The sequence below is a fragment of the Canis aureus genome, chromosome Y (genome assembly GCF_053574225.1).
Source record: "Canis aureus isolate CA01 chromosome Y, VMU_Caureus_v.1.0, whole genome shotgun sequence".
Classification (NCBI taxonomy): Eukaryota; Metazoa; Chordata; class Mammalia; order Carnivora; family Canidae; genus Canis; species Canis aureus.
Genome location: NC_135650.1, coordinates 6,282,065 through 6,298,013, shown reverse-complemented (window position 1 = coordinate 6,298,013; position 15,949 = coordinate 6,282,065).

Below are 15,949 nucleotides of genomic sequence, written 5' to 3'. Positions count from 1 at the left end.
TATGACTCTGGATTGACCATGTTTCTATGTCCTTTTCCTTTTAGTGACTATGGCAGGATCTGTACCACTATGAGCTTCCGTGTGCTATGTAACCAGTGAGATGATCTCATAATGGTAGATAATGTTGGGATTTCCCTTAGCACAGGTGGTTTCTGATATAGAATCAGACGCTAAACCTCCTTTTCACAGTAACCAATGATCCCATGCCTGAGTAATCACTGCAGTTTACTTAATTAAATAGAGTATGAGCTTTGGAACTACAAGCTTCAATCTTAGATCCTTAATTCAGAATTCTTGAACCTCATTTACCTGCTTCTGTTTCTTCACCTGAGGAAGAGGTAGAGTCAACAAAACATCACATATGTGTTTGATGGACATTGAATGAATAAATGTATGGATAGTGATCAGGAAGCTTTAAAAAAAGCTAATATCTTTTCTGAGATCTCACAATTTCACAAGTTCCAGAGCTGGATTGAAATGTTGCAGTCTGAAATCCCAGATCCTTACTCTAACATGAAAGAGGTTTGCTTAAATACAAGTATTTTATGTAAGACAATTTAGTATTGACAGATTTAAGAGCCTAGAGAGAGAGAGAGAAAAAAAAAAAAAAGAAAGAAAGCTATTGCTTACTTCCTGAAATCTTTCTTGGGACCTTTTATCAAAAACATACATGACTGTCCTGTACAACCTTCTAATTCCTGAGTCATGATCAGCACACCAAATGAGATGAATAGTAATGTGCAGGAAAGTAGAATCACTAGAATCAAATCTTGTGTTAAAATGTGTGAATCAATGTCATTGTGCATTATTTATTCCTCATGCACATATACGTACCACAAAAGCAGTGTTTGAGAAATTGGCATTCCATAGAATAAACCATGTATTAGATTTGTTTTTTTAAATTGTTTATTTTTTTGTTTATTTTTTGTACATATTTAATTGAAGTTCGATTTGCCAACATATCGCATCACACCCAGTGCTCATACCACCAAGTGCCCTCCTTACTGCCCATCACCCAGTGACCCCAAGCCCTAGCCCACCTCCCCTTACCACTAACCCTTCTTCAATTCCCAGAGTTAGGTATCTCTTGTTTTGTCAACCTCACTTATATTTTCCACTCATTTTCTCTTCTTTCCATTTTATTGCCTTTCAATATTTTTATAATCCCCAAATTAATTCAACCATATAATGTATGTCTTTCTCCAATTGACTTACTTCACTTAGCGTAATAACTTCCAGTTCCATCCATGTTGAAACAAAGTGTCGATATTCATCGTTTCTAATGGCTGAGTAATATTCCATTGTATACATATACCACATCTTCTTTATCCATTCATCTTTATTTTTTTAATTTATTTTTACAGGTATTCAATTTGCCAACATATAGAATAACACTCACTGCTCATTGCGTCAAGTGCACCCCTCAGTGCCCATCACCCAGTCACCCCAACACCCCACCGACCCCCCCTTCTAACTCCTGCCAATTGCTGGTCATAGGGCAGATGTATTTTTAACTCTTTGAAGAAGCTCCACACAGTTTTCCAGAGTGGCTGCACTAGTTCACATTCCACCAAAAGTGCAAGAGGGTTCCCATTTCTACACATCCTGTCCAACATTTGTGGTTTCCTGCCTTTTTAATTTTCCTCATTCTCACTGGTGTGAGGTGGTATCTCATTGTGGTTTTGATTTATATTTTCCTGAAGGCCAGTGATGAGGAGCATTTTCTCACATGCTTGTTGGCCATGACTATGTCTTCTGTGATATTTCTGTTCATGTTTTTGACCATTCATGATTGGATTGTTTGTCTCTTTGCTGCTGAGCTTAATACGTTTTTATAGATCTTGGATACTTGTCCTTTATCTGATACGTCATTTGCAAATATTTTCTACCATTCTGTATGTTGTCTTTTAGTTTTGTTGACTGTTTCTTTGCTGTGCAAAGGCTTTTTATCTTGAGAAAGTCCCAATAATTCTTTTTTGCATTTGTTTCTCTTGCCTTCATGGATATATCTTGCAAGAAGTTACTATGGCCAATTCTAAAAAGGTGTTGCCTGTGTTTCCCTTTAGGTATTGAGGGAATCTATTTTTTTTAAGATTTTATTTATTTATTCAGAGAGAAGGAGAGACAGAGGGAGAGAGAGAGAGACAGAGATAGAGACACAGGCAGAGGGAGAAGCAGGCATCATACAGAGAGCCTGATGAGGACTCGATTCAGGGTCTTCAGGATCACACCCTGGGCTGCAGGCGGCACTAAACCGCTGCACCACCAGGGCTGCCTGGTTTTGATGGAATCTTGTCTCACATTAATATCTTTCATCCATTTTGAGTTTCTTTGTGTGTGTGTAAGAGAATGGTTTAGTTTCATTCTTCGGCATGTGGATGTCTAATTTTCCCAGTACCATTTATTGAAGAGACTGTCTTTTTTCCAATGGATAGTCTTTTCTCCATTGTTGAATATTAGTTGACCATAAAATTGAGGGTCCAATTATGGATTCTCTATTCTGTTCCATTTATCTATGTGTCTCTTTTTTTATGCCAGTACCAGTATGCTATGTGTCTCTTTTTTTTACAGTCTTGATGACCACAGCTTTATAGTCCAACCTGAAATCTGGCATTGTGATGCCCCCAGCTATGGCTTTCTTTTTTAAAATTCCCCTGGCTATTCGGGGTCTTTTCTGATTCCACACAAATCTTAAAATTATTTGTTCTAACTTTCTGAAGAAGGTCCATGGTATTTTGATAGAGATTGCATTAAACGTGTAAATTGCCCTGGGTAACATTGACATTTTCTCAATATTATTTCTTCCAATCTATGAGCATGGGACATTTTTCCATCTCTGTGTCTTCTTCAATTTCTTTCAAGAATTTTCTGTAGTTTTTAGGGTATAGATCCTTTACCTCTTTGGTTACATTTCTTCCTTGGTATCTTATGCTTTTGGGTGCAATTGTAAATTGGATTGACTCCTTAATTTCCCTTTATTCAGTCTTATTATTAGTGTATAGAAATTCCACTGAATATCTGGACATTTATTTTGTATCCTGCTACACTGCCGAATTGCTGTGTGACTTCTAGCAATACTGGGGTGGAGTGTTTTTGGTTTTCTATATATAGTGTCACCTTATTTGCCACTTGAATGCTTTTTATTTCTTTTTGTTGTCTGATTCCTGAGGCTAGGAATCCTGGTACTATGTTGAATAGCAGTGGTGAGAGTGGACATCCCTGTCTTGTTCCTGATCTTCAAGGAAAGGCTCCAAGTGTTTTCCCATTAAGAATGATATTTGCTGTATGCTTCTCATAGGTGGCTTTTAAGATGCTGAGGAATGTTCCCTCTCTCCCTATATTCTGAAGAGTTTTAATCATGAATGGATGCTGTATTTTGTCAAATGTTTTCTATGCATCTTTTGAGAGGATCATATGGTTCTTCTTTTACTCTTGTTTATATGATCAATCACATTGACTGTTTTATGAGTGTTAAACCAGCCTTGCATCCCGAGGATAAATCCCTGTTGGTCATGGAATAATCTTTTTAATGTAGTGTAGCATCCTATTGGCTAGTATCATGCTGAGAATTTTTGCATCGATGTTCACCAAGGATATTGGTCTATAATTCCTCTTTTTGGTGGGGTCTTTGTCTGGTTTTGGAATTAAGGTGATGGTGGCCTCATAGGATGAGTTTGGAAGTATCCATATCTTTCTATCTTTCCAAACAGCTTTAGTAGAAAACGTTTGTTTTCTTCTTTAAATATTTGATAGAATTCCCCAGGGAAGCCATCTGTCCCTGGACTTTTGTATCTTGGGAATTTTTGATGACTACTTCAATTTCCTCCCTGGTTATTGCCCTGTTCAGGTTTTCTTTTTTTTTTTTTTTTTGTCTTTTTTTTTTTAATTTTTATTTATTTATGATAGTCACAGAGAGAGAGAGAGAGAGAGGCAGAGACACAGGCAGAGGGAGAAGCAGGCTCCATGCACTGGGAGCCCAATGTGGGATTCGATCCCGGGACTCCAGGATCGTGCCCTGGGCCAAAGGCAGGCGCCAAACTGCTGCGCCACCCAGGGATCCCTGTTCAGGTTTTCTATTTCATCCTGTTCCAGGTTTGGTATTTTTTGGTTTTCCAGAAATGCATCCATTTATTCTAGATGTCCTAATTCATTGGCATATAGCTGCTCATAAAATGTTAAAGGGCAACCCCGGGTGGCTTGGCGGTTTAGTGCCGCCTTCAGCCCGGGGTGTGATCCTGGCGTCCTGGGATCGAGTCCCATGTCGGGCTCCCCGCATGGAGCCTGCTTCTCTCTCTGCCTGTCTCGTGCGCTCGCTCTGTATCTCTCACGAATAAATAAAATCTTAAAAAATAATAATAATAATAATAAAATGTTGTTAAAATCGTTTTTATTTCCTTCGTGTTGGTAGCGATCTCTCCTTTCTCATTCATGATTTTATTAATTTGTGTCTTTTCACTCTTCTTTTTAATAAGGCTGGCTAATGGTTTATCTATCTTATTAATTGTATCAAAGAAATAAACCCTGTTTTGGTTGATCTGTTCTACAGTTCTTCTTGTCTCTATTTCATGGAGTTCTGCTTGAATCTTTATTAACTTTCTTCTTCTGCTGGGTGTTTGTTATTTTTGCTGTTTTTTCTCCAGCTCCTTAGGTGCAAGTTGAGCTTTTGTATTTGAATTCTTTCCAGTTTTTGGATGGATGCTTGTTTTGCAGTTTTTCCCCATCACGACTGCCTTCGTTGTATCCCAAAGATTTTGAATAGTTGTACCTTCATTCTTAGTAGTTTCCACAAATCTTTTTAATTCTTCCCTAATTTTCTGGTTGACCCTTTCTAAATGTGTTCGAAATCATTCCAAACGTATTATGATTTAGTTCTAATTTCAAGACATTATGGTCTAAAAATCTGTAAGGGATCATCCCAATCTTTTGGTATTGGTTAAGACCTGATTTGTGACAAGTATGTGGTCTATTCTGGAGCAAATTCCAGGTACGCTTGAGAAGAATGTGTTTTCCATTAAGGTTGGATGTATAGTTCTGTAAATATCTATGAAATCCATCTGGTCCAGTGTATCATTTAAAGCTCTTCTTTCTTTGGAGATGTTGTGCTTAGAAGACCTATCGAGTGTAGAAAGCGCTACTTTGAAGTCACCTAGTATAAGTTTTTTATTATCTAAGTATCTCTTAACTTTGGTTATTCATTGATTGATATATTTGGCAGCTCCCACATTCGGGGCATATATATTGAGGATTGTTAAGTCCTCTTGTTGGATAGATCCCTTAAGTATGATATAGTGTCCCTCTTCATCTCTCACTACAGACTTTGGGATAAACTTTAGTTAAGTTGATATTTAGGGTAGCAATCCCTGCTTTCTTTTTAAGGACTATTTGCATGGTCCATAGTTCTGCAACCTTTTATTTTCAGGCTGTAGGTATCCTTATGTCTAAAATGAGTCTCTTGTAGACAGCAAATGGATAGGTCCTGCTTTTTTATCCAGTCTGAAACCCTGCACCTCTTGATAGGGTGATTAAGCCCATTCACTTTCAGACCTGCAATTGGAAGATATGAATTTAGTGTCATCATGATACCTATTTAGTCCCTGTTTTTGTACATTGTTTTCTTGGACTTCTTCTTTCTCTTACAGTATCCCTTTTAATATTTCTTGCAGAGTCATTTTGGTGGTCTCATATTCTTTGAGTTTCTGCCTATCTTGGAAGCTCTTTATCTCTCCTATTCTGAATGAGAGCCTTCCAGGATAAAGTATTTTTGGCTGCATGTTCTTCTCATTTAGGACCCTGGATATATCCTGCCATCCCTTTCTGGCCTGACAGGTCTCTGTGGAGCGGTCTGCTGTTAATCTAATGTTTCTCCCCATAAAAGTTAGAGATTTCCTGTTTCTTGCTGCTTTAAAGATCTTCTCTTTATCTTTGGAATTGCCAAGCTTCACTATTAAATATCGAGGTGTTGAGAGGTTTTTATTGATTTTAGGGGGGTTCTCTCTACTTCTTGGATCTCAATGCCTGTTTCCCTACTCAGATTAGGAAAGTTTTCAGCTATGATTTTTTCAAATTTGTATTCTGGCCTCTGTCCATTTCAGTGCCCTTTGGAACCCCAATTAAGCATAGACTTTTCTTCCTCATGCTGTCATTTATTTCCCTTAATCTATCCTCATGATCTTTTAATTGTTTGTCTCTTTTTTCCTCAATTTCCCTCTTTGCCATCAACTTGTCTTCTATTCCACACACTCATTCTTCTACCTCATTAAACATTGTCGTTAGGACTTCTAGTTTGGATTACATCTCATTTAATTGATTTTTAATTTCTGCCAGATTAGATCTAAATTCTGCCATCATGAAGTCTCTTGAGTCTTTTTATGTTTTTTTCTAGAGCCACCAGTAGCTTCTGAATTGATTTTGTGACATTGAACTGTAATCCCAATTTTGTAACTCTGTGAGAGAGAGGACCGTTTCTGATTCTTTCTTTTGAGGTGAGGTTTTAGTTTTAGTCATTTTGCCAGTGCAGAGTGGTCAAAAACAGGTTGTATTGGGAAAAGGAGAAAAAGAGATAAGAGAAAGATTTTAAAAAAAGAAAAAAGAATAAAAAGAAAAAAAGGAAAAAAGAGAGAGAAGAAAAAAGGGGGGGGGAGCAACCAGAAATAAAAAAGAACAAGGGGGACTATCCTCTGATTCTGTGTACTGTAAATCCCTCGAGTTGGCCTATACATTAGTGTTTTTCTCCAATATCATGCATGTCCCGGGTATGTTACCACAGTCTCTTACCAATCAATTAATGAAGGAATTCTTCCCAATGCAGAGGCAAATTCATGGTTTGCAAGATTCCTTGGAGAATGAAAACATCTCTTCACAATCTGTAACTAGCTTGTCCATTCTCTCACCTGAGTGTCCTGGGAGACTAGGAGCTTAACCCACCACTTCCTTCTTATGACAACTCTAGCCATGTAAAGAGTTGATTATGACATTAGAAATAATCTATCTTGTTCAAAGTCCCCAGTCTATAGATGAAATGAGAGAAATGCAGAGGCTTTTTCCTACCCTTAAGGGCTTCCAGCCTTTGATCCCAGCATCGAAAGAATTGGATATAACCCTCACAGGTGGAAGAAAGACCCCAGCATGAGTCCATGACCCTGATGTTTAGAACAGACCTATCACTCAGTAGCTAGTATGGAAAAATCACACAGGAGTAGAGAACCTGGCCCTTCATCCCAGAGTTTCAGTCCTCAATGTGGGATTTAGGAAACCAGCTCTGTGGTAACATGATATGGAGAGCTACTGACTACCTGAGCAGGGTCACAAGAGCCTCTAGAGTTCCCAGCCCAGGGAGGATCTTGAGAGGCTATACATAGGTATGTCTAGAAATCAGGATATTAACCTATTTCATACTCAACAGGATACAGTGTAGTACAAATGTAAATCTTATATGCACTGGAAAAACCCCAAAACTCATTTGACCCACTGTATGGGGACATTTGGTTTATTATGTTAGTCTCAACAGAACCTACACACTCTCAGACACGTGCCTGTATCATAATACAGATGACCATGGATGGTCTTGATTGAAGATATTATACACTTGGTGACCTTAAAACCCTTGAATTGTTCATCCTCTACCCTCATGTGGCCTGCTTGCTCTCTTTGGCATCCTTTTGCCTCTCTATTTCTTAAGGTTCAGCCCATGACCCTGAACTCCTTGGTCACCCATGGAATCCACGGGGACCTGTCTCGGGACCCTAGAGCCCTCACCTTTGATATCACTTATTTTAACAATCACATGCAGCCTGGGTCCCCATAAAGCACCCTTGGGCATGGCATATAGCTGCATCTGGGGATGTACCTGCCACAGCCCTCTGGCTAAGGGAGAAGATTCGTTCTCAAGCACCTATAATCAAAAGGGTTTGTGAACAGAGGAGATGCAGGAGGGGAGCATCAATGGAGAAATATCCCTTTCAATATGATGAAAATGATGTAGAAAGGATTCTGAGATCAATGTGGTCACCCATCTGCAGGTCTCACATGTGGAGGATCAGGAACAAGAATTAAAAGTATTACTGATACTGGAATTCCACCTGAGATTTAAAGGGAGATCAGCTGGAATGCTATAGAGAAGATTTTTTGCTTCTAACAAGGTAGGAAGGCAGGAAGAAAAGGAATCAAGTAAGGGGGAGAGACACAGCCAGAGCAGTGCTAAAGCCTGGTGGTAAATCCTCAGGGAGATGAAGCTCAGCCCAGAGAAGATGGAAATTTATAAATCCACTCTGGATTCTTCCCAGACACAATGGCACTGAGCGGTGAACTTGGTCAGTATGGCAGAAGGGGCAGTGGAGCCTCCAGGGCCCTAGAATCACTAACAGAGGAGGTGTGCCCAGGGGAGAGTGCAACGCACACTGCGGGCTGATCTTGGTAAAGGGCTGGAGTGTGCACCCTGGGGGCCACAGGGAGAAGCTGGTCAGTCAGGCATGGGGTCAGGATAGATGGATCTGCGCCATACTGCCTTTGAAGTCACAGCCCCAAGAGCACAATTTGAACAGCTCTGGCCCTGGATCCCATGACATGGTGTGACACAGCCCAAGATCACCCACTTGCCCCAGGATAGGCAGAAGCGAGGGGAAACAGGTCAGTGAGGACATTTCCGCTGCTGGATGCCCCCAGGCTGTGCCAATCAGGGCCCATGGCCCCCAGAGCATCCAGACCAGTGTGGACTGGGAGACTATGGTAGTTAGTGCAGGAAGCTAACTTCAGACCTGGAGAGCTGGCCACCACCAGTGTTGTTGTCCTTCCTAGTGTCACCCTGTTCCTGGAAGAGGCAGAGCCACCAACGGACATAAGCCTCACAGGACAAACAGATCCCACTGTGCCCTGCACCTGGTGGCAGTGAGCCATCTTCCCCAGGTACACACACTTGCAAATCAGCGCAGCAGCCTCTCCTCAAGAAGACCAGCTGGAAGGACAGGGGAAGATCAAGTTATGGATCAAGCAGTGCTGGAAAACTCCAGGGCAAGTTGAGGTATTTACAGTATATAGAACTAGAGGGTATCCTCTTTTTCTTCCCTTTTTTGCCATGCAACTCTTTTTTATATCAGACTCAAATTTTCCAATTTTTTCTCTTTCTCACCTTAACCACAATATTTTGCCACCTTTTCATTTTTAAGTTTCTTCCTTTTTGACTCTCATATTTGTACAATCACATGTCCTAGATATATTATCCAAATCTAGATTTCCTTCAACACACTCAATTTAATTTGGGGAGATAAATGAGATTTTATGGGGAGGACCATTGTGATTTTTCTTTCCACTCCATTTTGTTATACAATGGTGGAAGTTAATACTTTTTAAAACATGACCACCATGCACCCACAAGCAAGTGGTATACCATGCTGAATAATTCTGTAGGATTATATTCTCTCTTCATTCTCATTCTGCCCCCCATCACTTATCTCATTTATGTTTGAGATAAATGATGGTCAATGTTTGGGGTTTCTGGTTTATATAAATTTGGGACTGAGCATCTTCCTACATACAGAATTTAAAGCACTCAGAACAAAAAGGATCACCATCTAGGACAACTTAGGTGGACTAGATTCTACCTCCACTACAAATTCTTCACCACCACCTTTTCCCTGTCACCCTCCCCCTTTTACCTTTTTCTCCCTTTTTTTTCTTTTCTCTATTTTCCTCTTCACTTTTGCTTTTTTTCTCTTCCTTTTTCTTCTTACTTTCCTTTCATATGCTTTGGGATCCTTGGCCTTGTATTATTTCAGTGCTTTGTATTAAAATTAGTTTTCCACTTTACTGTTCTTTTTGTTTTATTTTGTTCTGATCACTGTTTTCATTTTCTGGGCTCTGACAATGTCAGAGTCGCCTAGAGGTGTAATTTACTTAAGTCGTGGTTGACATTCTCGATTCACTCTGCTCAAACAGCCACTCTACACTGAGAAAAATGAGTAGAAAGAACAACTAACCACAAAAAGTGAGTTGGAAACAGTAATCTCTAGCACAGAATTACAGAATTTGGATCACAATTTGATGTCAGAAAGCCAATTCAAAAGCACAATTATAAAATTAGTGGTGGCTCTGGAAAAAAGCATAAAGGAGTCAAGAGACTTCATGACTGCAGGATTTAGATCTAATCAGACCAAACTTAAAAATCAATTGAATGAGATGCAATCCTATCAATGAGGGTTAAAAATGTAGAAGAAAGAATGCGTGACATAGAAGACAAGTTGATGGCAAAAAAGAAACTGAGGCAAAAGAGGAAAAATTTAAAGATCATGACAAAAGGTTGAGGGAAGTAAATAACCTTAGAAGGAAAAATCTATGTTTATTTAGGGTTCTAGAGGGCACCAAGGGGGACAGAGAACCGGAAGCATACTTAAACAAATCATAGCTGAGAATTTCCCTAATTTGGGGAGGGCAACAGGCATTCAGATCCAGAAGATAGAGAGGTTCCCCTAAATAAAAAAAAATAAAAAAATAACTATTCAACACCTCAACATTTCATAGTGAAATTTGCAAATTCCAAAAATAAAGAGAAAATTCTTAATGCAGGGGTAGACAATTGATCCCTAACTTAAATGGGGGGAAATATTATAGTAACAGCAGTCCTCTCTATAGAGCCCTGGCAGGCCAGAAAGTGCTGGCAGGATATATTCAGGGTGCTTAATGAGAAGAACATGCAGCCAAGAATACCTTATACAGCAAGGCTCTCATTCAGAATAGAAGGAGAGAACAAGAGCTTCCAAGATAGGTAGAAACTGAAAGAATATGCGACACCAAACCAGCTCTGTAAGAAATATTAAGGGGGATTCTGTAAAAGAAATAGGAAGGCCAAGAAAACTATTTACAAAAACAGCGATTGAATACATATTATGATGGCACTAAATTCATATCTTTCAAAAGTAACGCTTAACATGAATGGGCTTAATGACCCCATCAAAAGGCTCAGGGCTTCAGACTGGATAAAAAAGCAAGACCCATCTATTTGCTGTCTAAAAGTGACTCATTTGAGACCCAGGGACATCTACAGCCTGAAAATAAAATGTTGCAGAACAACTTGCCATTAAAATGGTCCTGTTTTTTTTGTTTGTTTTAGATTTTTTTTTATTTTTTTAGTTATTCATGAGAAATACAGAGCGAGAGAGAGAGGCAGAGACACAGGCTGAGGGAGAAGCAGGACCCATGCAGGGAGTCTGATGTGGGAATCGATTCCAGGTCTCCAGGATCTCACCCTGAGCTGCAGGTGGCATGAAACCGCTGTGCCACCAGGGTTGCCCTAAAATGATCCTAATAACAAAGAAGGGTAGCAATCCTCACATCAGATAAATTAAATTTTATCTTAAAGACTATAGTAAGTGATGAAGAGGGACACTATATCATACTGAAAGGGTCTATCCAACAAGAGGACTTAATCATTAATATTTATGCTCCTAATGTGGGAGCTGCAAAGTATATAAATCAATTAGCAACCAAAGAAAGACATACTTTGATAATAATACACTAATACTGGGAGACATCAACATGATGCTTACTGCAAATGACAGATATTCTAAGTACACAGTTTCCAAGAATCAAGATTTTTATTTCTTTAATTTTTTCTTTGAGTTCAATTTGCCAACACATAGTATAGCACCCAGTGCCCATCACGCCAAGTGCCCCCTCAGTGCCCATCATCCAGTCACCCAAACCCCCCGCCCACCTCCCCTTCCATTAACCCCTTTTCATTTCTCAGAGTTAGGTATCACTCATGTTATGTCACCCTCACTGATATTTTAACTTATTTTATCTCCTTCTCCTTTATTCCCTTTCACTATTTCTTATAGTCTCCAAATTAATGAGACCATATAATGTTCATATAATGTTTGTCCTCCTTCGATTAATTTATTTCACTCAGCATAATACCCTCCAAATCTATCCCTGTCAAAGCCAATGTTGGGTATTTGCCGTTTCCAATGGCTGAGTAAAACTCCACGAAACAACAGTTTTAAATGATACACTAGACCACATGGATTTCTCAGATATTTGCAGAAGTTTACATCCAAATGCAACTGAATACATATATTGTCAATTGCACATGGAATTTCCCCAGAATAAAACACATACTGGGTCACAAATCAGGTCTTAAACAATATCAAAAGTTTAGGATGGTCCCTGTCTATTTTCAGACAATGTCTGAAAAATCACACACAAAAAAATTTGGAAGAAATTCAGAAATCTGGAGGTTAAAGACTATCCTGCAAAAAGATGAAAGGGTCAACCAGGGAATTCAAGAAGAATTAAAATATTCATAAAAACAAATTAGAATGAAATGAGAATGAAAATGAATGAGAATTATGGTGAGAATGAAAATACAATCATTCAATCATTCAAAATCTTTGGAGTACAGCAAAAGCAGTCCTGAGATGGAAATACCCTGCAATACAAGTATCCCTCAAAAAATTGGAAGAAACTCAGATACACAAAGCTAAAATTGCAACTAAGGGAGCTGGAGAAAGAAAAGCAAATAAAACCTACTCCCAGCAGAAAGAGAGAGTTAATAAATTTTCAAGCATAACTCTATGAAATAAAGACCAGAAGTACTGTCGAACATATCAACAAAACCAGGAGTTGGTTCTTTGAAAGAATTAATAAGATTGATACACCATTAGCCACCCTTATTAAAAACAAAAGATTCTAATTATTAAATCACAAATGGCAAATGAGAGATAACAATCAAGGAAAAACAAATGATTTTAAAAACATATTATAAGCATATACACCAAAAAAAGTAGGAAGTCTAGAAGGAATGGACCCATTTCTGGAAAACCAAAAACACCAAAACAGGAACAGGAAGAAATAGAAAATCTGAACACAACAATAAGCAAGGTGGATATTGAAGGAATCATCAAAAACCTTCCAAGATACAAAAGTCCAGGTCAGATGGCTTTCCAGGGGAATTCTATCAAACGTTTAAAGAAAAAATACCTATTCTACTAAATCTTTTCAGAATATAGAAAGAAATGGAGTACTTACAAACTCGTTTTATGAGGCCAGTGTCACCTTAATTCCAAAACCAAAGACCCCAACAAAAAAAATTATATACCAATCTATCTGCTGAACACAGATGCAAATATTCTCAACAAGATACTAGCCAATATGATCCAACAGAACATTAAGAAGATTATTCACAATGACCAAGTGGGATTTATCCCCAGGATGCAAGGCTGGTTCAACACTGTAAAGCAAACAATGTGATAGATCATAACAAGAGAAAAAAAAAGAACCGTATGATCATCTCAATAGATGCAGAGAAAGCATTTGACAAAATACAGTATCACAATCCCTGATCAAAACTCTTGAGTGTAGGGATAGAGGGAACATTCCTCAGCATCTTAAATGCCATCTACAAAAAGCCCAAAAAGTAAATATCATTCTCAATGGGGAAACACTGAGAGCCTTTCCCTAAGATCAGGAGCAAGACATAGATGTCCACTCTCATCACTGTGAGACACCAGTGAGAGACAAACTCTCCTCCAGGAAGGGAGGAGAGGACCCTCTAAGACCACATGGACTTCTAAAGCTCTAGGTCCCTCTTTGGATTGTAGGAGCCCACCTGGTAGGGCCCTGGAGAAAGACAGGTGTTGTATGTGCTGCCTTGTAGAGCAGATGTAAGAAAGGCTGTGCAAACAAACCTGCCTCTGGAACTCCTGTGGTATCCTGAAGCCAATGTGCTCCACCTGAATGAAGGCACGGAAGGCTTCTGTCAACCAGAGTGTTCTTGGTTGGGTGGGTGGCATGAGGCTTTCCCCTCTGGAGCTTTGAGTCTTGTAAGGACTCCCCAGGCCAAGAGATGTGGGCATTTTAACCTCTTATCATCTCCAGATGGAGGAAGGCCCGCTGATCTCTTGAGGCTAAAAACTCACTGTATGTCCCTGTATTGTACCCTCTCATTACATGCTTCCAAAAACTTATGTGGGGCTGTGGGAAAGTGCCTGCTGGAGATGAGGATATGAATTTCCCTTCTCCACTGTATTCTTGGTAAGTGAGAGTCACTTTCTGAGTCCAGGGTTCCTTTGCTGTTAAATGGGAGATAATAGCACTCACTTGGTGTTCTTAGGATTTAATAAGAAAACAAGGCAGGGTAAAGGCCTATAACTATTGCTCATCCTCACCCCTCCCAAGCTGCACCTCAGGCCTAGGAGACTCCTGCCTGGTCTTCCCAGAAGCCCAGCCCTGCTGGTTGTTTCAGTGCAGAGCAGCATGAATAGCTAAGGCCACACATGGATCCAGCAAGATACATCCTGTGAGAATTTGGACATGTCAATGACCTCTTTGAGGCTGAGATTGTGCATCGCTGAATGTAGGAGCTTCACTCCTAAAATGGAGAAAGCAGTGCCTTGTCTATTCCTCCAACACACTGTATGATCCAGCCTTCATTGCTTCTCAACCATTTCATGGGCACCAGTACAATAGAGAGCCCCTGGTCCTGGAACCACTGCTCAGAGAGTTGGAGTGACATGTCCACAAACACAAACCAAGGTATACTGATGCTATCCTGAGCTCAATCTCCCCTCTGTAGATTCCTTCCATTGAATAACAGTCCTCACACTTGAGGTACTTCCACTCCTACTCAAATTTCCCTACTTCCTTTTTAGTCTCTCTGGAGAGGAGGAAGAGCAGTAACTAGCCCACCTCCTTGAGGCACAGTACAGAGGCTATGACAGGGTCATGGCACCATTTTCACCTATTCAGAAAGTGGAATGGATAAACACCCCATAGCTGGCCCAGATAGGGCTGGATTTCTGGTAGATGCTTCAGCTCCCTGGACCCAGAGCCCAATAGGAATGGATTTGTTGCCTTCAGCAATCTGAGGACCTACTTCCTCCTGGCACAGAGTAAAGTGCTGGTGACCAGTATCAGGGGAAGATCTCATGTCAATCCCATCATTATGGTGGAATTGCTAGGGGACTTCATATATTGAATCTCTTTGGGCTTCACCATACCAAGTGATAGGTGGTGTTATTATTCCCGGTGAGAGATGTAGAAAATAACGTCCAAAGAAGGCAAGTGATTTGTCTGAGTCCAGGCAACTAGTTGTTCTTGGAAGTGAGAATTAGAATTCTTCCCTTTATGCAGACAAACTATTATAGGGTATTGAAATTCTAAAGACAGAAGACGGCCTATGACTCCATGTATATCTGGCTTACTACATATTTAAATGCCTTGATCATGTTTCTTATTCACTAGGCTTTTCCTAGTATAAGTTTTCAAAATGTTCATCCAAAAAATGTCCCATAATCCTGAGAAAACATACATGGTTGTGAAAAAAAGGAAATATTCCACTCTTCTGTCTTGATATGCTTTAATTGTTTCATTCTCCATGTTTTCTTCTTGGAGCAAAGTTAGATCTTTCAACCTTCTAATTCAGGCTTCATGTTGTTTAACTACTTTATTTACATATTCCATTTCTTTGTCTGTCTGAGCTGGATAAATATATCAGATGTACCTTCCATTTCTATCTGTCATTTTCACCAATCCCTAATCTGACATAACTGAATAAAAGAGTACTTATGTTCTGTCTTTTTTGGGACATCTGGGTGGCTCAGCAGTTGAGGAATTTTCTCACCACAGGGCATGATTGTATGTCTGGGGATTGAGTCCTAGGCCAGGCTCCCCACAATGATTGTCTTTTTTCTGATTGACTTATTTCACTCAGCAGAATACTCTCCTCATCTTTAATGTCAAGCATATGACAGGTATACATAGTTTCTGAGGCCTGAGTAATAATAAGATGTTAGTGTGTGTGTGGCATATCTATATCTATCTATATCTATATCATCTATATCTATATCTACATCTATATCTATATCTATATCTATATCTATATCATCTATATCTATATCTATATCATCTATATATATCTATCATCTATATCTATATCTATCTATATCTATATCTATCTATA